Here is a 25,424-nt window from a genome sequence, read left to right as displayed (position 1 = left end):
ATGCATGAAGATTAGGAATAGAAATGGGCCAACAACACTGGCTTGGGGCACTCCATCCTTATCAGGGCGAGGAGATTAAAGGAATCCGTTGAGTGCCCAACGTTGGCTACAAGAGTAGAGGAAGTCAGTAAGTCATGTGTGGAGCTGGTCTTGGATGCCACAGGCAGAGAGTTTGAAGATTATGGCCAGACTGTATCAAAAGCAGGAGATATGTCCAGAGAGATGGCCCTGATCTCATGTCTGACATTGAGGGCCTCCATCCATTGTTGGGTACGTAGAAGCAGCATGCCCAACATGGAGTGACCTGGACTGAAACCAAACCGGTGTTCTGAGATGAGGTTGTTTGGAAAAGGAAGAACTTCATATCAACTGCATTGATGGATTCTATAACTTGTTGATGATTGGAAGTAAGCTGATAGGTCTGTAGTTAAGGAGTTCAGGTTTTGCACCTTTTTATGTAGTGCAGTGATGTTGGTGGGTTTCCAAGCAGATGGAAGATGACCTATTACAAATGACATGGTGAAAAGGGCCGAGAGAGGATGGAAAAGAGCAGCAGAGCAGGATTTTATGACATGTGAGCGGATGCCGTCCAGTCCAGTTGCAGAGTCAGAATGAAGAGTTCAAAGAACCTTCTCCACCTTTTCAGGTGCAAAAGACGCAGAGTCCAGGAGCAGTTGGGCACGACAGGGAAGGAATTGGTGAGGGATTGGGGACACAAGATTTGGAAGCAGACACAGAATTGAGGCATTCAGCCTTCTCACGAGTGGAATCGGTTGTTGTGCAATTTGAAGAGAGAAGGGATGGAAGGGGAGCATACACCCGAGACAGATTTAACTAGAAGGGCATTCGGTCGAGCACATACCTCTGCCATGTAAAGCCTGATCCACGAGAACATATCTGGTCCAATCCATTTTTGAAATATCATGCACACAGTATGATATCATTTTTGGCCCGATCTTTCAATGGTGAAGAATCACTTAAAAAATTCTGGTAGTCGGATCCAGATACGGATCTTCACCAAAATCTAATCAGTTTGTCCATGTCACACACCCAACCTTTCTACAAAATTCCATGCAGATCCATTCTCAACTTTTTGAGATATCCTGTACACAGACAAACAAACAAGCAGTCATAGACTGGTACTTACGAAATCGTCAACTTGACCTCTGACCTTGACTAATAAAAGCTGTCTCTAGAGAAGGTAGCAACGCAAACCAGAAGTTTCTACGATGATTCTGTACCAAACCATCAAAAATCGAATGTTTAACCTCACTGTGACCTTGACCTTTGACCGATTTTGACCAGCATCTAATCAGCGCAAGCCATCGCCCTCCTGAATCACGTGGTGTAATTTGACATTGGAAGCTTCTTCCGTTCAAGTTATCGTGCCTACAAAGAAACACACAAACACACACACAAACAAACACACAAACAGAGGAAGGAAGTCATCAATATACTTACGAAATCTAAAGATTTCGTAAGTAACAAACAGACATAAAGAGGTGAAAACATAACCTCCTTCACCTTCAGTGGCAGAGCTAACTAGAAGGGCACTCGGTAGAGCGCACACCTCCGCCACGCAATGCCTGACCCACGAGAACATATCGGGCCCAATACATTTTTGAATTATCATGTCATACAGTACTATATCGTTTTTGGCACTATCTCTCAATAGTGAAGAATCACTTTAAAAATTAAATAATTCTCGTATTCGGTTTTTAATCTTCACCAAAATCGAATTAGTTCATCCTTGCTACATACCCAACCTGTCCATCAAGTTCCATCTGAATCTGTTGATAACTATTTGAGATATCATGTTACATATCAGTTTCAAAACCAGGCGTAGTGGCGTGCGCCTGTAATCTGGCTACTCGGAGGCTTGGGTTGGAGGATCGCTTGATGACGGGAGCTCTGCGCTGGGTCGCGCTATGAGAGGGTGAGGGCAGCCCGGAATCATTGCGAAACCCAATCCTTATCCCTGTGTCGTAAGAGGCAACCAGGGTTGCGTCAGGAAGGGCGTAAAACCTATGCCAAATCAGTATGCGGATCATAACGGATGATCCGCTGTGGCGACCCCTAACGGGAGCAGCCGAAAGACGAACAACAACATATTACATATCAGTTTCGCACTATCTCTCAATGGTGAAGAATCACTTACAAAATTATAGTAGCCAGATCTGCATCCGGATCTTCACCAAAATCTAATCAGTTTGTCCTCATCACACACCCAACCTGTCCACAAAATTTCATCTGGATCTGTCCACAACTTTTTGAGCTATCCTGCAAAGAAACACAAACAAGCAGTCATAGACTGGTACTTACGAAATCGTCAACTTGACCTCTGACCTTGTCTTATAAAAGCTGTCTCTCGAGAAGGTAGCGACGCAAACCAGAAGTTTCTACGATGATTCTGTACCAAACCATCAAAAATCGAATGTTTTGGATGTTTGACCTCACTGTGACCTTGACCTTTGACCGATTTTGACCAAAATCGAATCAGCACTAGCCATCACCCTCCTGAATCACGTGGTGTAATTTGACATTGGTAGCTTCTTCCCTTCTCGAGTTATCGTGCCTACAAACAATCATAAAAAAAAAAAAAATGCAGTCATAGACTGGTACTTACGAAATCGTCAACTTGACCTCTGACCTTGTCTAATAAAAGCTGTCTCCAGAGAAGGTAGTGACGCAAACCAGAAGTTTCTACGATGATTCTGTACCAAACCATCAAAAATCGAATGTTTTGGATGTTTGACCTCACTGTGACCTTGACCTTTGACCGATTTTGACCAAAATCGAATCAGCACTAGCCATCACCCTCCTGAATCACCTGGTGTAATTTGACATTGGTAGCTTCTTCCCTTCTCGAGTTATCGTGCCTACAAACAAACACACAAACAAACAAACAAGCAGTCATAGACTGGTACTTACGAAATCGTCAACTTGACCTCTGATCTTGTCTTATAAAAGCTGTCTAGAGAGAGGGTAGCGACGCAAACCAGAAGTTTCTGCGATGATTCTGTACCAAACCATTAAAAATCGAATGTTTGACCTTTGACCGATTTTGACCAAAATCTAATCAGCGCCAGGCACCACCCTCCTGAATCACGTGGTGTAATTTGACATTGGAAGCTTCTTCCGTTCTCGAGTTATCATTTTTTGGATGTTTGACCTCACTGTGACCTTGACCTTTGACCGATTTTGACCAAAATCTAATCAGCACTAGGCATTACCCTCCTGAATCATGTGGTGTAATTTGACATTGATAGCTTCTTCCGTTCTCGAGTTATCGTGCCTACAAACAAACACACAAACGCACACACAAACACACAGAGGACGGAAGTGATCAATATACTTATGAAATCTAAAGATTTCGTAAGTAACAAACAGACACAAAGGGGTGAAAACATAATCTCCTTCACCTTCAGTGGTGGAGGTAATTAGAAGCCACCATGTTCTAGAAGAGGGAGACAAGTTTAAAACTTCATTACTTACGAAATCTTTAGATTTAGAAATCTTTAGATTTCGTAAGTATATTGATGCCTTCCGTTTCTGTTTGTTTGTTTGTAGGCACGATAACTCGAGAACGGAAGAAGCTACCAATGTCAAATTACACCACGTGATTCAGGAGGGTGATGGCTGGCGCCGATTAGATTTTGGTCAAAATTGGTCAAAGGTCAAGGTCACAGTGAGGTCAAACATAATTCCGTAAATTCATGTGAAGAAATGGAGTATTTTTGCTTCACTCGACGTTATGAGTTCGTTTTAACTTCAATTTTAATTTTGTCATCGGTTTTTGCGATCGCTTAGGACGGTTAAAACTCGGTTGTCGAAATTCTGGAACAGCGATGAATAACTGATATACATAATAAATAATAAGTTTTTTTTATCAGATTCTTCTGAAAAGTAATACACCTATTATCTGGCATATCCTGCTGGTACTGAATCACTTTTTTTTAAAAATAAAAACAAAAAAATGGAATTTTAATAAGAAATCTAGTTTTTGTCTGGGACTCATTATCTGCAAACCACAATGTTAAATCGTAGACCACAATGAATTCAGAATTTAAGCTCCCCTTGGGCTTCTGACTGATTCATGCTTTTATTAGACAAGGTCAGAGGTCAAGTTGACGATTTCGTAAGAACCAGTCTATGACTGCTTGTTTTTTAGGTTGGGCAGATGTTGTTTTCTTGCTGGCTCTCCTGTGAATGGACACACACTTGTTACGGTCTTTTTGGAATTCACTGAGATTGCCTTCAGCCAGATTAGCCTTCCAGGAAGAGAGGATTTTTTTTTTTTTGTATACATTGGTCGAGGCTCGTATGAGAGCTAACACACAACTCACAGCAAGGAGGCATAAGACAAGAGGGGCGGGAGTGGAAGGGACAAAACAGTGGGGAACAGACACATTAGGTGAACTGTGGAAGGGAGAGGGATGGGGATGGGACGGGGAACATGGCGAAGAGAAGATGGACATTTCAGGGACTTTCAGGAAGGAAAGCAGGAGAAATGAAGGAAGTGGGCTTGGGTGGATTATCGGGGGTAGAAAAGATCGAGGATTTGGATGGGGGAAGATAAGAGGTGGTGGTGAACAGCTGTTTTGAAAGCCTGGAGGGAAGAATGGGAAAGAATAGAGTGAGGAAGTTTATTCCAAAGGCGGGAAAAAAGAGGAATGAAAGAGTGAAGATGAGCAGTGATTCGTGATTTTGGTAGTTTTACCAGAAGGGGGTTGTTGGCGGACCTTGAGCGCCCTGTGGAAATGTGGTGGGGACAAATCGCAGAGAGAGCAGGGGGGGCAAGGCTGGAGAGGAGTCGGTAGAAGACAGAAAGACCACCGACCAACCTGCGGTGATTGAGTGAGAGGCCCAAAGACTCAGCTTCATTGCGGGAGATGCCGATGATCTTAAATGCCTTGGTTTCGACAGCGTGAAGCCGAGAAAGGTGGGCAGGAATTCAGTGTACCATGGGCAGGAAGAAGGGCAGGGTAATTAAAGACAAGATGGGATGAATGTGAGAGAGTGAGAAAGTGAGAGAATGAGAGAGTGAGAGAGTGAGAGAGTGATATATTCTTTCGAATAGCTTTACCTATTTTGAATAAAAAGAATAGGAGGCATTACTTTTTAACACATCCTTGTATATACAGTGCCTTCAAAAAGTATTCACGCCCCCCAACTTTTTCACATTTTGTTGGGTTACAGCCTGAATTCAAAATGGATTAAATTTAGGGTTTTTTTTTTCACTGATCTACACAAAATACCACATAATGACAAAGTGAAAACATGTTTTCAGAAAATTCTACAAATTAACTAAGAATGAAAACCTGAAATGTCTTGTGTCAATAAGTATTCAACCCCTGAGACAATACTTTTGAGAAATGCCTTTGGCAGTGACTACAGGTTCAAGTCTTCTTGGGAATGTCTGTATCAGCTTTGCCCATCTGGATTCCGGAATTTTCTCCCATTCTTCCTTGGAGATTTGCTCAAGCTCTTTCAAGTTGGATGGGGGAGCATCTGTGAACAGCAATCTTCAAGTCTTTCCACAGATTATCAACGAGATTCAAGTCTGGCCTTTGGTTGGGCCACTCGAGCACTTTCACTTTCTTGTTCTGAAGTCATTCCAGTGTTGCTTTGGCTGTATGTTTGGGGTCAATGTCCTGTTGGAAGGTAAATATTCGCCACAATCCAACGTCTTTTGCACTCCGAAGCAGGTTCTCCTCAAAGCTTTGCCTGGATTTGGCTCCATTCATTGTTCCCTCTATCCTTACAAGTCTCCCAGTCACTTGCACTGAAAAGCATCCTCATAGCATGATTCTGACGCCACCATGCTTCATGGTCAGAATGGTGTTACATGGGTGATGAGCTGTGCTTGATTTCCACCAGATGTAGCACTTTGCATTCAGGCCAAAGAGTTCAATTTTCGTCACATTAGATCACAGAATCTTTTGCCTCATGCTCTCAGTCTTGCATGTGCATTTTTGCAAACTGTCCTTCCAGCAGGTTCTCCAATCGCATCCAAGGAACTCTGTAGTTCTGTCAAAGTTGTCATTAGATTCTTGGTGACCTCCTTGACCAAGGGCCTTCTTGCCCAGTTGCTCAGCTTGGTCAGACGGCCAGCTCTCGGAAGAGTCTGGGTAGTTCCATATTCATTCAATTTCCTAATGATGTAGCTCACTGTGCTCATAGGAACTTTAAACACTACAAATTGTTTTATACCCTTCCCCAGATCTATGCACAATTAGACCTTGGAGTTCTGTAGACAGTTCCTTGGACTTCATGGTGCAGTTTCTGCTCTGACATGCAGTCAACTATGGACCTTATATAGAAAGGTGTGTTTCTTTCTAAATCATGTCCAATCAATTGAATTGGCCACAGGTGGACTCCAATCAAGTTTTGGAGAATTCTCATGGATGATCAAAGAAAATTAGATGCACCTGAGCTCAAGTTGGAGTGTCATAGGAAACAGGTTGAATTCTTATTGCATCAAAACATTTCAGATTTTCATTTTTCATTAATTTTTTTTTTTTAATTCTAAAACGTGTTTTCACCTTGTCATTGTGGAGTATTTTGTGTCGATCAGTGACAATTAAAAAAAAAAAAATAGAATCCATTTTAAATTCAGGCTGTAACACAAAATGTGAAAACGTCAAGGGGTGTGAATACTTTCTGAAGGCACTGTATGTATTCATACATACATACATCCATACATACATACATACATACATACATACTTTGCTGGAGCAAGCAATGACCCTTGCGGTATGCCATTATTTAGCAGATGGGATCTACTTCACATACTTCTTAGATGCACTCGGTGTCGTCTGCTGTCCAGCAAGGAGGAAAAGAGTCGTAAAGTCTTATTACATCTGAAGACATGCATGGTTGTAACTGAATTTTAAAAATATGGAAAAGAAAAACTCCCAAAATGATGACAATACAAGCAGCTGTTCAACCCAACATGCCTGTTTTATATATTTTGTGCAAAGTAATAAACTATTGAAATCTACAATAAATATTTTTGTTTCCTCGGATATAATTTAAAAGCTTGGCTGTAATTTAAACATCTTATCAACATTGTATTTCCTCATGGCTCTTGAAAATACACACTGAAATGCACACCGGAGGTTGGTTTAGAAAATATATATTCTGCCAGACATTTCAACAAGATGATCACAAGTTTAACAACAACAAAAATTCCAAATTGATCTGGAGGCACTCGGGCTGTGTTTTGACCTTTGCCCTTTGCATTCCTGCGAAGTGCTGTTCATCTGTTGAGAGCTGGAGGAATACCACGATACATGCACCAGTATAATTTATCATCTATCATGCAACATTTAGTCGGCTCATGCTACATTCATGTAAGTTTCAAGATAAACGTTTTGTTATACAAGAGATTATAACTTAACGACATATACTGATGAAGGGTGGCATTAAACCTATTACAACAGATAGGACAACAATGTATATTTTGAGACAAGAATTTGATTAATTACCCACAAAGCCAAATGACCTTCCCCAACGTAAACTGAACAGAAAGAGTGTCTCATTGTAAACACTTTTTAACCCTCTCAGAAAACTTTCGTCAACCTTTTGAAAAAAAATCATTTTATTACTTCTTTCACACAAACTCCATTTTCAACAAAACAAAAATTGGTTGTGGTTAGGAAAAGCCATTTTTTTTGTATCCCTACCACCAACAACAATCATAGCTGCTCAGCACAGGTGTGATGTTTCCACCGCTGTATGGTAATTGAGATGCCAAACAGCCATTTCAGGGCAAAGCGTGCTTTAGCGTCATTATGAAGTTTTTTTGGTTGATTCATCATCTCTGAGCTATCCTGAATCAGAATCAGCCGGGTGCCAGACTCGCACCCTTGAGGAATTTTCTTTAGAGGCGCAAAAAAAAATGGTCGCCACCAACTTTCGATAAATTCTGTTTTGGGCTATATCTTCACTTTTAATGCACTTGCACACACAATTTTGGTGTCTACTACTATGTTTCATGCGACAGACAAGGTGAACGTTGATGATTTCTCAAGATTGGACGACAACAGATGGCGGAATTTGAATGTGGATGGCCAACAAGCTTCAACAAGACACGGACTAGGAAAGTGACCCTGGTGACTTCGACCAAAAAGAGCATCAAGCTGGATGGAAGGCCAATATATGATACCGAATTGATCTACACCTGAGTCATATGTCTCCAACAATACAGGGATATTGATATCAAGGATGTCCTCTCTTACGAACTGTCCCCTGTCCCAGCCTCCTTGTTTGATGAGTGGTGCGATGCGGGCTCAGTCGAAAGCAATCCTAAAGACGAAACTCCAAGTTGAGCAATCAAGTCGAATCCAAGGTGTTCCTGATGCTGTCATCATCGATGGATGTGCCATGTTATGGACTGTACATTGGCCCACAAATGGTACAGTTGAGGATTATGTGATCAACTTCATGGGAACCATCAAATACCACCTGGAGGGTTGTGACGTATACCTGATTTTGGACAGGTACATCAAAATCAGCACGAAACAAATGATGATATCCAGTCGCGCAGGTCATGATTCAAGTCGAAAACATAAACTCAACTTACACACAACACTTCCAGCACAAAAAGTGGTCCTAAATGTTGCCTACAACGAAGTACAACTGATCGATTTGATCTGTCAGTATCTGATGACCCACATTGTGGAAAACCAGACCAAACTGGTGATCACTGGAAAAGATCCTACACCAGTACAAGTATGGAACAATTCCACTCTCCAGAGACAAGATCTGAAAACACACCATGAAGAAGCAGATGTCATCATCATCCATCACTTAGTTAGAATTGTCAGGTGTCAGTGGTGACTCACACATCAAAGTTGTCTGTGACAATACAGATGTCTTTGTCCTGTTGATTCATTTCTACCTCGAAGAAAAGATGACTGTGGATGTCAGCATGGAGAGTCCGTGTGATGGGAGGGCAAGCGTAGACACTCGACAAACAGCACTGAAACACAAAAGCATCGCCAAATATCTGCCTGCTGTACATGCTCTGACCGGATGCGATACTGTGTTGTATTTGTTTGGCATTGGAAAGGCCACAGCACTGAAGGTACTAATGTGCAGACATCATCCCACCTTACTTGGTCAGCTGGAAGCAGACAAGGAAAATATGATATCTGAGGCAACCACCTTCATTGCTGCCTGTGACGCTTCCAAAATCTAAGGTGATATTTCCACACACCGGTATCAGTTGTGGAAGTCTAAGATGGCCAACGTCAAGATTACCTCTGCTCTGAAATTGAAGTCATTGCCCCCATCGCATGATGCCTTTGTTCAACATGTACATCGCGCTCATCATCAAGTCATTATATGGAAATCGGCCACTCAGTCAGACCCTCCGAACTTGGATCCCATCAAGTATGGATGGCAAGAAGGTGAAGACGGTGCGACGTTGTGTCCAACCACACTTCCACCTGATGTGTCTGCTGCACCAGTCACCATTCTGCAGCTGATCAGTGTGGATGCTCCACCAGCCGGCCATGTTCCACTGGGAGGTGTGGTTGTGTGGCAGCACAGATGCCATGTTCGATGTTTTGCAGTTGTAATGCTGGATCAGACTGTTGTAACGAACAGACAAGGGCAGTAGCTGCAAATCACGATCACGATGCCGAAGATTGAACATAATGTAGAACATTGCATCCTTAACAAAGTTAATATTTGTTTGCCTAAAAATAAAAGGTAATTTCAAAATCATATACATGTACATACTTAGTTTAAGACATAACCCAAAGTCATCGTCCACTATCCACATGTATCCGGATATATTTGTGTAAAAATCGTATTCCCATATAATCATCAATTCATTGATCATTGCAAGTTAGTTACTTCAGCCGTCATCGACTATTATTGTACGTAGTATTAATATTTGAGGGTTCATCAAATGCAATTTCTAACTCGAAGTGATCAGTGGAACTGAAAAATGGCCATTTTTCATATTAAAATGGTGGCCATCTTGAAAATATGAGACAGGTCTTATATATATACACTTTCAATCTTATCATGATCGGATTCCTTGACCATGAAAACAAGGTAGTAGACACCAAAATTGTGTGTAAATGCATTAGAAGTGAAGATATAGCCCAAAACAGAATTTATCGAAAGTTGGTGGCGACCATTTTTTTTTGCGCCACCAAAAAAAATTCCTCCAGGGTGCGAGTCTGGCACCCGGCTGATTCTGATTCAGGATAGCTCAGAGATGATGAATCAACCCAAAAAAAAAAAAAAAAAAAAAAAAAAAAAAAAAAAAAAAAACTTCATAATGACGCCACAACATGCTTTTCACATTTCCGCAGGACTATCTGGATGCGATCCCTTCGAGTGGGCTCACAGCCAACCTTTTTTTTGTATACCTTGTCGAGGCTCGTTTGAGAGCCAACACACAAGGCACAGCAAGGGGGCATGAGACAAGAGGGGAGGGAGTGGGAGGGACAAAACAGTGGGGAACAGAGACATTCGGAGATATGTGGAAGGGAGAGGGATGGGACGTGGAACATGGGGAAGAGAAGATGGACATTACAGGGACTTTCAGGAAGGAAAGCAGGGAATTTGAAGGAGGTGGCTTGGGTGGATTATTGTGGGTAGAAAAGATCGAGGATTTGGATGGGGGATGATAAGAGGTGGTGGTGAACAGCAGTTATGAAAGCCTGGAGGGAAGAATGGGAAAGAATAGAATGAGGGAGTTTATTCCAAAGGCGGGAAAAAAGAGGAATGAAAGAGTGAAGGTGAGCAGTGATTCGTGATTTTGGTAGTTTTACCAGAAGGGGGTTGTTGGCGGACCTTGAGCGCCCTGTGGAAATTTGGTGGGGACAAATCGCAGAGAGAGCAGAGGGGGCAAGGCTGGAGAGGAGACGGTAGAAGACAGAAAGACCACCGACCAACCTGCGGTGATTGAGTGAGAGGCCCAAAGACTCAGCCTCATTGCAGGAGATGCCGATGATCCGAAATGCCCTGGTTTCCACAGCGTGAAGCCGAGAAAGGTGGGAGGCAGGAGCACCAGCCCAGAGGGGAGAGCAGTACTCCATCAGGCTGCGGACAAAAGCTTTGTAAGTGGTGAAGAGCACAGGAGGGCCGAGGAAGGACTTTGCACGACAGAGCACTCCCAGTCGACGACTGGTTTTGGAGGTGAGGTTTGAAATGTGGCTTTCCCAGGAAAGGTCTTGGCAGAAATTGAGACCCAGAAGCTTGAAAGAAAGGACTTCTTCCAGAGGATTGTTGAGAAAGTGGATGGGGGGGGGGTTCTAAATGGTCCTTTCGAAGAGACATAGTGAGAATGTTAGATTTGTCTGGATTGAAAGACATGTTCCACGTGGTGGATCAGTTTGTGATTGTATCCAGATCTGCAGTGAGCCAAGAAGCTGCTGCTTGCCGGTCTGAGGGATGACAGATGATACGGCAGAGGGTGGAGTCATCAGCAAAGGGGTCAGGGGGTCAGATATAGGAGCATGTGCCAGAACAGCGCATAGCTGCTTCCACTTTCCGCCGGTACTCCAGGGGTCTCCGCCTGGCCATCCCCCATGCAGATGCCAGACCCATCCCCATCTCCTTGAGATGATGGTCAACCTGCTGCAACCACGAGGCATGTGGTCGGCCCACTGGCCTCCTCCACTCATGAGACTCCCCAGCTGAGAGAATCTGGTGAGCAGTATCAGCGTCAGGAAAACGAGCCACATGTCCCTACAGCCGGAAATGACGCTCACAGACTATGCAGGTAACAAATCTCATCAGAGTCTCTCTCAGCAACCGCTCGTTGGACACAAAATCCGACCAGCGATAGCCAAGGATTCTCCAAAGAGACCTGGTACCAAAGGAATTAAGTCTCCGTCTCAGATCCTTGGTCAGAGTCCAAGTCTCGCATCCATTGAGCAAGACTGGAAGTACCAAGGACCTGAAGACTCGGACTTTCGTCCTCCTGCACAGGTACCGGCAGTGCCACACCCCATGATCCAGTGAATTCATGACTCCCCAGGCCTGATCCAGACGTCTATTGACCTCTGACTCGCAGCCAGCAGAGACATGAATATCACTGCCAAGGTAAGTGAATCTCTCCATGACCTCAACATCCTCACCACAAACAGACACAGACAGGACAGCAGCATCAAAGATGTCACCGAAAGCCTGGATCTTAGTTTTGACCCAAGACACCCTTAATCCCAATGGCTCCGACTCCTCATTCAGCACCTCGAGGGCCCCCAAGATGATGTCTGAAGTCTCCGCAAAGATGACTGCATCATCTGCAAAATCAAGGTCCAAGATCTTGACATTCTCAAACGATGCACCACAGCTTGAACTCTCTGACATCCTCCCTAAAATCCAGTCCATACAAGTGCTGAAAAGTGTGGGGGCCAGCACACACCCCTGATGAACTCCAGTAACAACTGGAAATAAGTCAGAGATGGTACCACCACACTTCACAGCACTCTCAGTACCAGAGTAGAGTTCAGACATCAGATCGATCAGATTTGGTGGAACCCCACGAAGACCAAGAATCCTCCAGAGGACATCCCGATTCACTGAATCGAACGCTTTACAGGGATCAACGTAAGCTGCAAGCAGCCCCTGCAGAAACTCTCGTCTGCGTTCGGTGAGGACACGAAGAGCAAGGATACGGTCAATCGTTGACCTCTTTGGTGCAAAGCCTGACTGTTCTGGACGCTGCTGCTCAAGCAGATGGTGGCGAACCCTATCAAGAATTATCCGAGCAAAGACCTTGCCCGGCACTGAGAGCAGTGTCACCCCTCGGTAGTTGTTGCAGTCTTGGCGATCACCCTTCCCTTTCCAGAGAGGAACAACAAGGCCCCTTTTCCAATCAGTTGGGATGATGCCTGTGTTCCAGGCAGAGCACAAAACTGCATGCAACGACATGAGTGCAGCATTTCCACCAGCCTTGAGAAGTTCAGCATGGATGGCACAGATCCCTGGGGCTTTGCGCCGTTTCAACCGGTTCACCGCAGCCCGTGTTTCCACAAGCGAAGGTGGACCACAGTTGATTTGAGGGTCAGCAACAGGGATTGTAACACCCTTGACGTCCAACTTGACAGCTGGGGAATCAGCCTTGTACAATCGCTCAAAGTAACCGGCCCAGCGGGCCTTCACTTCAGACTCCTCTGTCAAGAGCCTACCACTCTCTGCTCTAACTGCAGTGCTCCGAGGGATGGGCGTGGATGAACGCAATGCGCGAATTCCCCTGTAAGCGGGACGAGAATCACCTGTCCACAGGTGATGCTCTACCCCCTCACAGATTCCTCGCACATAGGCCTCCTTTGTCCACCCTCAGTGCACGTACAGTTTTACGCTTCAGCTCCCTGAACAGCTCAGCTCTGCCATTCAGCCTGGCCCTGCGACTCTGGTCAATGGTATCCAGTGTCCCTTGAGAGACAAAATTCTTCTTTGCCCTGCGGTGAGTTCCAAGACATCCACTGGCAACATCAAGGACAGTGGTCTTGAAGGCACTCCACAACTCTTCAGGACCCCCCAAAGCACCCAGACCCCCAAGTGTCCACTCAGCCTGTTCGCAAACTCCTCAGATACTCTCTCATCCCTGAGCTTGCAAACATCCAGCCTAGGCTGGGATGGTACCATTCTCCAGGATTTAAGGTGCAGCTTTAGAGTTGCTACAACAAGCGTGTGGTCAGTATTGAGGAACTGAGCACTCCGGTAGACCCTGCAGTTCTGGATCATCCATCAGCGACCGTCAATGAGGACATGGTCAATCTCCTTTACCACACCGCCAGCGTTGGAATACCAAGTCCAGCGATGAGCTTGTGGGCGCTGAAACCATGAACCAGCCACCCTAAGTCCATGACTTCTTGCAAAGTCAAGGAACTTAGTGCTATTCTGGTTCATAGTTTCTGACCCATGGGGACCAACACACATCTCATAACCATCCCTATCAGTTCCAGTCGATGCATTGAAATCCCCCAAGACTAGAAGTGTATCTCATCTGGGACACTGATCAACCACAGACTCAAGCGTGGCGTAGAATGCATCCTTCATGGTGAGATCACTCGCCTCAGTCGGAGCATAAACAGAGACCAGGGAAATGACACCTAAGGAGTGACGAATCCTTAATATCATAATACGCTCGTTGACCGGTGTTACCTCAATTATCATTGGGGTCAGCTTATTGGACACAGCTACAGCAACTCCTTGGGTATGGTAATCATCAGAGCGACCAGACCAATAGTAGGTGTAACCACCCACCATTATCTCGCCACAATCCGGTCTCCTAACCTCAGAGAGAGCTGCAATCCCAATGTCCAAACACTTGAGCTCAGATGATAACAGAGACAGGTGATCATCCTCTCTTAGGGATAGGACATTCCAGGCACCCACCCGAAGGGATCGCCTCAGGTTAACCCAAGGAGACCGCCGTCTGGTGGACGACACCTCAGCACCACTCCGACACACTCTCCCGCAATCTGACCCAGGGATGTTACCCCGTGGTTTCCCTCCTATCATCAAAGATTGGGGGTCCCGAAGGCTTTGCCCCAATCCCGTCATCCGGTGAGCTGCCCTGCGAAGGGAAGCTGCACAGGAGGTACTCCCACGGAGTGGGTTTTCAGATTTTTTTTGCGTTTTTGTGTTTTGCGGAAGGAAGGGTTTTACGGTGGCCGGAGTGCAAATCCTCTCACCAACCTCCTAATAAAAAAGTAACCCAACTGCAGGAGGACGTCCGCAGACACAGTTGGGCACTAGATATGGATGGCCGTTGGCTCACAGGGAGCTCCTCCGCCCTTTGACAGCTTTTGTTTTTAATCCTGCTGGGTGTCCATATCCAAACACCCTCCTCACCAGAAAACCTGGTGGGGGAGACGGTTTAGTCGCTGACAACCCGACCATTGAACAGGTTAGTACAGGTTTGCATGGTACCTGTAGCAGGTCACAGATCTAACCTGACCTGACACAGATCAGCAAAGAGATATGGAGGATTTTCCAGAGAGTCGGAGAGATCATTGATGAAAATCAGAAAAAGAACAGGGCCCAGAACGCTACCTTGAGGAACTCCAGCCTGCACAGGAAGAGGGGATGAAAGAACTCCATTTAGGGCCACACGTTGACTGCAACAGGAGAGGAAGTCTGCGAGAAATGAGTGGAGATGGTCTTGGATACCATCGGAAGAGAGTTTGGTGAGTGGGGCAGGGTGCCAGACTGTGTCAAAAGCACGTGATATGTCCTGGGATACGGCTTGGATTTCCTTTCTGGCATTGAGGACCTCCAATCCATTGTTGGGAGAGTAGAAGCAGCATATCCAGGGTAGAGTGACCTGGTCTGAAACCAAATTGATGATCGGAAATCAAGCCATTGGAGAAAAGGAAGGATTTCATATCTAAAGCGATGATGGATTCCATAACCTTGCTGATGATTGGGAGAAGGCTGATTGGTCTGTAGTTACAGGGATATGTTTTTGCACCTTTTTTATGCACGGCAGTGATGTTAGCAGATTTCCAAGCAGATGGCAGATGACCTTGGGCAAATGAGAGGGTGAATAGAACAGAGAGAGGGTGAGCAAGAGCAGAAGAGAAGGCTTTGAGGACACGTGGGCTGATGCCGTCTGGACCGGTTGCAGAATCTGAGTCGAGGTTTGACAGCAAGCTCTCCACCTTGTCAGGAGAAAAGGACACAGAGTCCAGGGACAGTTGGGTGCGACTGGGTAAGGTGTTTAGATAAAGCTTGGGTTTCGGACACAATATTTATCTGCAAACACCGAGTTTAGGCATTCAGCTTTTTCACGTGCAATATCAGTGGGGCGGCCATTTTCGGTAAGGGAGGGGATGGAGGGGGAACATACACCAGAAACAGATTTTATTAAACGCCACCAGGATTTTGAGGAGAGAGAGAGGTTTGAGAGTTCAGACATGAGATGAGAAAGATGTTGTTTTCTGGCTCTCCTGAGGGTAGATACACACTTGTTCTGAGCTTTATGGAAGGAACTGAGATTACCCTCAGTTGGGTTTGCTTCCCATGAGGCAAAGGTAAGTTGGTTCAGGACAACTGCCTCACCACAAGCTTCAGTAAACCAAGGGCGGGAGGAAGGGTAGGACAACTGAAGACGAGAGGGGACAAATCTGTGCATGAGTGAGAGCAAGTTTCTTTGAAAGAATTCCCAGGATGAGTTGATGTTGGAGAAACGAGCTATAGGAGACCAGTCTATAAGTTTGATGGCTGTTTGGAGACCCTGCCAGTCGGCTTGAGTGAAATGCCAGACTCGACGGCAGTGAGGTGGTTCTCTGATAATAGCCAGAGATGTCCAATTTGACAAGAATGTGATCAGAAGAACCGATTGGAGCGAAGGAAGAGCAGCAGATATTGTCAGTGAAATTTGTCAAAATCAGATCCAGAAGAGATGGAGTACCATTGGTTGAGATCCGGGTCGGGAAGTTGACCGAGTGAGTGAGTCCCAATGAGTCGCAGAAAGCTTTTTCTGAGGTGCCATGACAGGTAAGAGAGGTACCCACACCTAGCCAACTGGCATGATGACAACTGAAGTCGCCACATAAGAGGAAGAGAGAGTTTGGATGAGAAGATAGAAGATGGTCCATGTTTTCGGATAGTGAGGTGTAGATGGAGTCATCACTGTTAGGTCGACGGTACAGTACACATATAAACATGAGGTGGGAGTGGAGGGGAAGCCGTAGCCAGAGGTATTCCTGGGGGTGTGGGGGAGTGAGGGCAGTGCATGGAGAGTGAGGAATAGAATCTTTGATGAAGAGAGCAACTCCTCCACCAGGATGAGGCTCAGGTCTGTCATACCGGAGGAGGGAGTAACCAGGGAGAGATACTTGGGAGTCAGACATGTCTTGGGGGAGGAAAGTTTCTGTTCGGCCGATTATGTCTGGTTTGTCAGTGGCTACCTGTATGGAAAGATCTGAAAGGTTTGAGCGAAGGACCCGGATATTTGAGTTCCACACTTTTAATGAAGAGGTATGGGAGGAGGCTTTGGGTGCAGGGGGTGGGGGGAGGGGGAGGGTAGGACAAGGGACGAGGGGGGAGGTAAGGAGGGTTGTTGAAAGAGTGTGGGACATTGCAGAATAGCGTGGGGAGGAGGCTGGATGAGGAGCAGATAAGGCTCTGTGGTGCTGGGGAAGAGGGGGGCAAGAGAGGAGGAAGAAGGCAGTTGAGGATGTGGAGTGAAGAGATGGAGGTGAGAGGGCAGTGGAAGGAGGCAGCTTTGTGGATGAGGGGGGGGGGAGAACTTTGAGAAGGATGAGTGAGGGGGATGAAAGGTGGGACAAAGGTGAGGGGGGAATTTTTAAGAGAGGTGAGAGGGAGCCTTGAACGGAGAAGAGTGGGATGGTTGCTTTGAAAGTGAGAGTGAGTGGTGAGAGGGTGAGTTGGCACTGAGGTTGGAAAAACATAATAGTTGATGGAAAGTGAACATTCATAGCAAACTTGGGTTTTTTTTAAAGTTTTCGGTCAGAGATGCGATTTTACACATTTCTTGATGGATGCAATGAAGGCGAATTCAGAGAATGGAGAGAAGAAACGCTGTAACAGTTGGATTTTTTAGGCAAGGAATGAAGGAGAGGTCGAAATGGGAGCAGTCTGTTTAAATCGCAGGCTGTTTGAAATAAATGGATGAGGAGGAAGAATAAGAGGAAGAAGAAGAGGCGATGAAGAAAAAGAAGAAGAAGCAGAATCAGGAGAAAGGTGGCGTTTTTTTTGTTTTTTTATTTTTTGATTTAAGATAATTAAGATTTTAAGATAATTTAAGATTTAAGATAATCTAAGATTTAATAGAGAGATTAGTTGGGAGAAATGTGGGATGTTAGGAAAGTGGGGAACATAGAAATTGAAGGTAATGGGGAGAAAAAACAAATAAAACGATCGTACACCGAGGGGAACCGGTAGGCCTCAAGCCAAGGCCTCAAACACCCGGTAAGACAACGTCGAGAAAAACTTTCAAAATAGCACGATTTTTGAAACAAAACCGAACTAGGAACACACAGTAACATGTAGTTGAGAAAAATAAACAGTAAAAACGGGACAAATAACGACCGGAAACTTAACTTTGAGATTGTCAGGATAGAGCCCCTCAGGAGACCTCTCGATGCTCCAAACCCGAACCGGAACTCTAACCCTTCACCCATTTATTGCCTGCTGGGGTTTATTTTACAAACTGGTTAGCTGAGTTACCACCTTGAGAGTCGTGAATTAATTCATAGCTGCATTGATATCTGTGATGTTTGTACTTTATTAATTTTGAGATTCTTGGGAAAGTCGTTCATTGTTGCTTTTAATCAGTATTGATAGACAGCAGGCATTAATAAATATTACTTGTAAAATTATCCTTTTGTTTCTTATCATATGCTGGTTTCACCCAGAAAACAACACAAAGATCACATTGGTATCTTCATTAACCTCCACCATCGAAGATCGAAGGTGACTGTTTTCACCCCTTTCTGTTTGTTTGTTTGTGAACAGTATTACGGAAAAACTCCGACGGATTTCGACGAAACTTGGTCGGGGGGATTAGGTCTGGTCCAAGGATCATGCCGTTAGATTTTGGACTTGGTCCAAAATCCAATATGGCCGCTATGGCGGCCATTTTGAAAAAATATTAGAATTTTTTTTTTGCATTTCTACATGTTTTAAGTGATTTTCAGCCCCCCCCCAAAAAAAAAATTATTAGAGAAAAAAAATTTTGCAACTGTTTTTTCAACAAAATTTCGATTTTTTTTGCATTTTTACATGTTATAAGTGATTTCCACAAAAACATGCCAAAATTATAATTGCGGCTGATTTGGGAACTTCAGGTGGATATACCCACGTAAAATCAATTTCTGTCTCAAGGAATCTAGTTATGATGAATGAATTGAGTTTGTAAAAATTAAAAGTAAAAGGGAAAGTTGCAAACTGTAACTCTGTGAGCACTGTTGAAGTCAAATTGAATGAATAGGATATCAGGTTCACTTGAGTGACCTGGCACTATTTGCGGCGGAGGTTTTGCACTCTATCGAGTGCTCCCCCTCTAGTTTCTTTTCTGTTATGACAACCTCTGAGTAACTGGTGCACTTGCTTTGGTGCCTCGAGGTGAACATGTAACAATAGGTATATGTACTATATACATAAGTTCTGGTCATAGTTATGTTAGAAGCAACACACAGATTCTGGACTTTATGCCAAACAAACACTGCCAACTAATTTTGGAATCTTGGCATGCAAAAGCTCAGAATGACAGATTAATAGAAGAAACATTAAAACTTCCTGCTCAGTGCTCCCCTTTGATCCGAAAAGCAGTAAATGGTTGGTGCAAACTCCAAAAAACGAGGACAGTGTGGATTATAAATAACACATCCCGAGAACACTGAACCAAAAGCACACACCAATCAACCCACCACAGACACACCCCATCACACAATCTTCACCGAGGCAAACTTGCCCCACACACATTCCAGCCCATCCAACAACAGGCCCACGTGACCAGATCGCATCACCAAGGAGGACTAACCACGATATACAATACATGTCCAATTACTTTCCAAGTTTTAATGCACATCCATATTTTACCAGATCACGCTGGAAACAGATTCAGAGAGAGCAGACAATCAACGATGATTAGCATGAACAGCAGGGAGAAAAGTAATATTTTTTTGTTTTCCACTCTGAACATCTATGTGTTGGACCAGAAAAGGATTAACACAATGCAGATTAAAGCAAGTCCACAAACTCGATTGTTCACTTGGATCTGAAGAAGTTTGTCGGTCATGAACGAAACGTCGCCTGAGACTTAAATGGCTCTCGCCCGTTTGTATCAAATAGGTGTGAGTTTGGTTGAGTTTTGTATTTTTGGTTGGCTGTGTGACTGTCTTTTAATAATTGCAATGAATCATCCCAACTGCAAAAATACCTACATATATATAACAACTTAGTGTATAAAACATTGGGAACACCTTCCTAATATTGAGTGAACCCCCTGTAACTCTAAGAACAGCTTCAATTCATCAGGGCATGGACTCTACAAGATGAAAAGCGTTCCACAGGAATGTTGGCTCTTGTTGACTCCAATGCTTCCCACAGTCGTGTCAAGTTTGCTGGTCGTGGATCTCTACTCCGAATATCTCATTCCATCTCATCCCATGGATGCTCAATTCGATTGAGATCTGGTGACTGGGCAGGCCACTGCAGTCAGCTGAATTCACTTCCATGTCCATGGAACCAGTCCTAGCCTTGTGGTCTTGGGCATTATTCCTGCTGAAGATATCCGTTTGCAGATGGATACACTCCTGTCATGAAGGGATGCACCTGATTGGCAATGATGTTCAGATATCCTGTGGCATTCAAATGTTGCTCCACTTTTATCAAGGGGCCCAATGTGTGCTATGAAAACACACCCCACACCATCACACCACCACCACCAGTCTGCAATGTTGACACACTGCAGGATGGATGCGTGTACTCCATGTGATTTTCTCCATGCCCGAGTCCTCCCAATAGTGTGAATCAGTTGGAACCGGGATTCATTAGACCAGAAAATGTTTTTCCAATTCTCCATTGGCCAGTGTTTTCATTCCTCAGCCCACTGCACCTGCAGGTTCTTGTTTTTTGAACGGTTGTCAGCTGCCATACCCCATTTGTGTCAAGGTACGACGAGTTGTGCATTATTTTACGGGTCTTTTGGAATCAATGTTGTCCTGGAATGTCAGTTGACTAACTGTAGCTCATCTGGTGCTCTGCACAATTTGTGTCAGCCTCCTTTTGTCTCTTTCATCAATAAGCCATTTTCAACCACTGACCTTCTGTTGGGTGGTGGCCCATTCTTGATACACATGGGAAACTGTTGAGTGTGTAAAACCCAGCAGCGTTGCAGTTCTTGATGCACTCAAACCAATGTGCCTGGTACCGACTGCCATACCCCGTTCAAAGGCACTTAAATTATTTGTCTTGCCCATTCATCCTCTGAAAGGCACACACACACAACAATCCATGTCTCAATCCTGTCAAGGCTTAAAAATCCATGTTTAACCTGTCCCCTCCCCTTCATCTACAATTCTACACTGATTGAAGTGGATTTAACAGGTGCATTCAAAAATTCCAATTCTCGATGTAAATGTGTATCATGTCGCACCGCATCCAGGTGGAGGAAGGTATTACAAGTCTCCACCATTTACAGTTCATGGGTTTTTGTTTTTTTTGCCAACACAGAGCTATCAGTTGTCTCTACACCGCCCAGATAAAGGTATGCGTCAGAAGAATGCGTTGCATGCTTGGAATAAGATCTGCCGTCGGGTGGGTAATCTGCTAGTATAACAAAATACACATCCTCAACCACAGAGAACACATCATCAGGAATAATTTTCAAAAAGGTAACAGAAAATCCAGTGTTAAGGAACGCCCTGCGATTGCACGACCTTATTTCCATGGTTGATGTTTTTCCTGTTCATGAACTATTTAATGGAGGAGATTAACTTTTCAGAATGAAAGGGTTAACCCATAAAGCGCATTGTTACCATCGTGGTCGAGATGTGTATGGTGTAAGCAACTGAGTTGAAAATGACATAAACCCAAAGAACGAATCATGGCCTTTCTTGGAATGCGTAATGCCCTGGTAACTGATGAAAGTTTGCTTCTAATTGGTGGAGAAAGCTGATGACAAAAAATAACATTTCTGGGATCGTGCAGTCGTGCTTTATACGAGGACTCTTGAGGAGAAATTTAAAAACTGTCAACAGTCCACTCTCAGCAGCTATGTCAAGCCATGAACAGCTGCTTCATCCACCGACGAACCCATGCCAAGCACATCATCAGCTCAGCCTCCTCCTACTAACCACCACTTCCACCATCTTCCGCTCTGTAATGTAATGCTGTGTTCCTGTTCCGTGTACGATGATATAACGATGGTTTTAGTTCCGAGTTACTGTCTTCATGAGGAGGTAAATAATAACATCATCATGTCACTTACAACTAACACCATCGTACTGGTATTTCAACTCTCCCAACGGCACCTCCATTCCGCCCCAGCTGCCACTTAGGGGGGGGGGGATGCCCCCCTCCACACCCATCTTAGTATGCCAGTGCATCTACTAAGTTTTAACCAAGTTTATTGGCTTTTTTTTCTTCCTCTACCCTCTAAAAATGCAAAAGTCAGCCGAAAATATGAAAATTGTCACGTCGCTGAAATTTGACCAAATGTTTCTCCCAATTAATTATTTGAATATCTAAAGTTATGCATATATTGGAAAGTATTTCATTAGAATATCTTTTAATATATAACTGCATTTAGTGTTTCTCAACATGACGAACTGGTTGTATTTTACAGTTGAAGAGTGCTACCATGAATGACAATGGACTCCACCATTGAAGAGGAAAGCAGCAGATTTCCGTGGAAGCAGGCACGCATGAACTGTGTCATCCATTGCTCTCAGGAGGAACCAGATTCAAAATTGGTGTCACCACTAAACTTTGATTAGTGGAAAACTCTGCTGAGAGCCGGTGAGATGAGAAAGCTTGCCCCCATATTGGACATGGCCAAAGACTTGCTCGAGGGAAAAATCTCAGCAATACAATAACATCTCAAGTGCCGCAGCTTTTCCTCAATGAAGAAACGTCTTGACTCTATCAAAGCCAAAGAAGTGGATGAAACTGCAACGGACTATTCTAGAAGGTCATTTAGCTACGCATCTCGCACCATGAGGGTATACGAGAAACAATGTATCTTCTGCCAGAAATCAAGCAATTATCTGAATGGTCAAAACACTAGGGAGCTACTCATACAATGCACAGCGTACGTGCCAATTTTAGAATCAATGAAGCAGCTGTCAGGAAAATAGATGAGGATGCTTGGTGTCGTTTGCAGAGAGCTTTTGCTGCTGAGGGGCACGACCATAGGAGTTGCTACCGTTCTTACATAAGGGAGGAGTCTGCCACCAGCTGTGATGTTGAGAGTGGCGAACAAAGCAAAGAACCTGGAGCTCAATATGAGGCAACAGAGAAACATTCATACAGTGAACTGTTTTGTATATTCGGAATTAACTTATAGATAATCGAGTTGTCAACTTCCACTGATCGATGCTCAAGGTCGATGACTTAATCCAGTCTGAGCGGTGTCCCATAAGCTGTTTAGCTTGAGTGCGGGTGAATACAGTCACAAGTTCAAGAAGAAGCAAGAAATGGCATATCACCAGTGGGCCAATTCGGCATCATGTCAATGAAATAATATGATCCACGAGGTGACTCGGGTGTCATAAAAGGCCATTGCCCGTGGGAATAACCTGCTCACCAAAAGGGGTTCGATGGTAGTTGTCCCACGGTTGAAAGGAGTGAAAGCCATGGTGTGGCATATGGTACGAAGCTCCGGGTGCAGAGAGCAAAGTGCTACTAGAGGAAAGGGCCACAAACAGACATGTGGTGCAAAACTCCATGAGTCAAGAGAGGAAATGCATCGCTGAAGATCGGGCTGCAAATGCAGTTTAACTCCAGTGAGCTTTTGTTTAACTCCAGTGAAACTCAAGTCTGTGAGTCATTTCCACAATGGTGTAAATTGCGAGCTCCAGGCAGAAAAGCATCGTCATACTTCCGTTCAAACCTTCCTCAACACTGGTCCCCCGAGAGGGAGGTCAAAGAGCCTGATAGCAGTGCCGAGCAAGATGATTGGTTAGAAACCAGATAAAACAAAAAAACCATGCCTACACTACTGCTACTGGTTGGACAAGTAAATGGAACAAAGTTCATGATGTAAAAGTACTAACAAATTGGCACCGTTGAAAAGTCCACTACAAACTCTTCCCCAACCCAGAAGTGCTATCCATGACGCCTCACATCCGACTAGTGACATACATGAACTCTCTTGGTATCAGTCAAGTCAAAAATTCAACCAAGAAACATGTTCGTCGAAGGATAGAAAGTGAGTTTGCGGGAGCACTGCACATCTTTCCTGATGACAAAGGAAAACGTCTTCTCTACCCAGACAGCCTATCGATGAATGAGCTTGCCAAAGTGACATATTCTTTGAAGGTGGAGTTACACAGTGTGAAATTTCCCTTGACTGGAAATGTTATAACCAAAGCAGCTGTACAGATGAGAGATGACATTAAGAAGCAAGATGTCAGTCAAGTATGGCCACCAGAAGTGGAGCATATTGATGGCAGCATCCCTGATTCTGTCACATACCTCCTGCATGCAATGCGGACAAGAGAACACAAGCGTGTAAATCCATCTCAAAGAGTCAAGCAACTTGCCACCAAATTTGGCAATGACAATTGATCTATGCCATCTGCTGTGGCAAGAACAAGCCACTGAAGCGTAGCTGTAAAGTCACTGACGGGGAATATAGAACTAATACATATTCTGAACCAGCTCGGCCAAAGCATACTCACTCACATATCATACCATACTCACGTGTCAAAGAGATAGACAGAGCCCTGTGTATGCAGAACCTAGCACTGTCAGGAAGTAAAGTAGTTCTGCCAGGAAACATCCACCCGAATGTCTTCACCACCTTGGTCTGGGATAATGTATACTGGCTTGAAGATACCGTCAGTGGAAAAGGGACATCCCACGGAGTCAATGGGATTGCTATCCAGACAACAGTCATCGGACCTCAGGCACTCAAAGATAAAACAAAGAGAAGGAGTATCAGCACTGCACTATTTATGCTGCTGACCTATAATGCTGGACAGCGAATGGGACCACCAACAACTCCAAGTGTAGATGCTGACGCTACTACCCTGGTTTTGAGGACCAAGACAAAGAGCCTTGTCTGGCTTCTTGCTCATATGTCAAACCCAGCGACTCAAACTGTCAGTATCTGGACTGGCTTCAACATCCAGATCCGTGATCCAGTCTTTCAGGACAATGTTGGCTACCTGCCCACAATCAATGCTCTGGCAACACAGATGTTCACTGTCAATGAAGTGCTGAACCTGTCACTCACCATAATGCAGTCACTGCAGTTGACCAAGATCGTTTGTGTATTTGACCATGTACTGTATGCCAAAACTATTGAGATAATATAGAAGCATGCTGACAAGTTCAAGATCATCATCATCATCATCATCATCAGAATCAGAATGGGAGTGTTCCACACCATATGCAACCTGCTCTCAACCAGTGGAAAATGATTCCAAGATGCAAGATTGAGGGACCCGTCATTGAGTCAGGCATGAGTGCTGAAACTTCCATTGCTGGGGTGATGGAAGGCTACAAGTAGAACTGTTCAGTTAGGATCCACAAGCTTATGTATGAAGTATTGATGTATGAAGGAGGCTGGCCTGGAAGGGATTTATCTCATGGCGAGAAGCCAACCTGAGTGGAGATGGGGTCCACCTGGAAGAAACACTGAGAAGCATGGGCAACCTCTGTGATGATTTCTGCCTGACATAATTCAGGGAGGTGTTGGAGAAATGATCATGTGCCCCCATCAAGGAGCTATTCCAAGCCTACTCTAA

At 44.5% G+C, this 25,424-nt stretch overlaps 1 pseudogene; it reads left to right on the top strand.

The window, feature by feature from the left end:
- Positions 1 to 22,322: 22,322 nt before the first annotated feature.
- LOC147032198 (uncharacterized) lies at positions 22,323 to 25,041 on the top strand (annotated as a pseudogene).
- The last annotated feature ends 383 nt before the right edge of the window (positions 25,042 to 25,424 follow it).

Source organism: Eptatretus burgeri, chromosome 2 (genome assembly GCF_056783735.1).
Source record: "Eptatretus burgeri isolate ZD-2024b chromosome 2, Ebu_testis_v1, whole genome shotgun sequence".
In the NCBI taxonomy this organism is placed as follows: Eukaryota; Metazoa; Chordata; class Myxini; order Myxiniformes; family Myxinidae; genus Eptatretus; species Eptatretus burgeri.
Note: the sequence above shows the minus strand (reverse complement) of the source record. Positions and strands in the feature narration are given on the sequence as shown.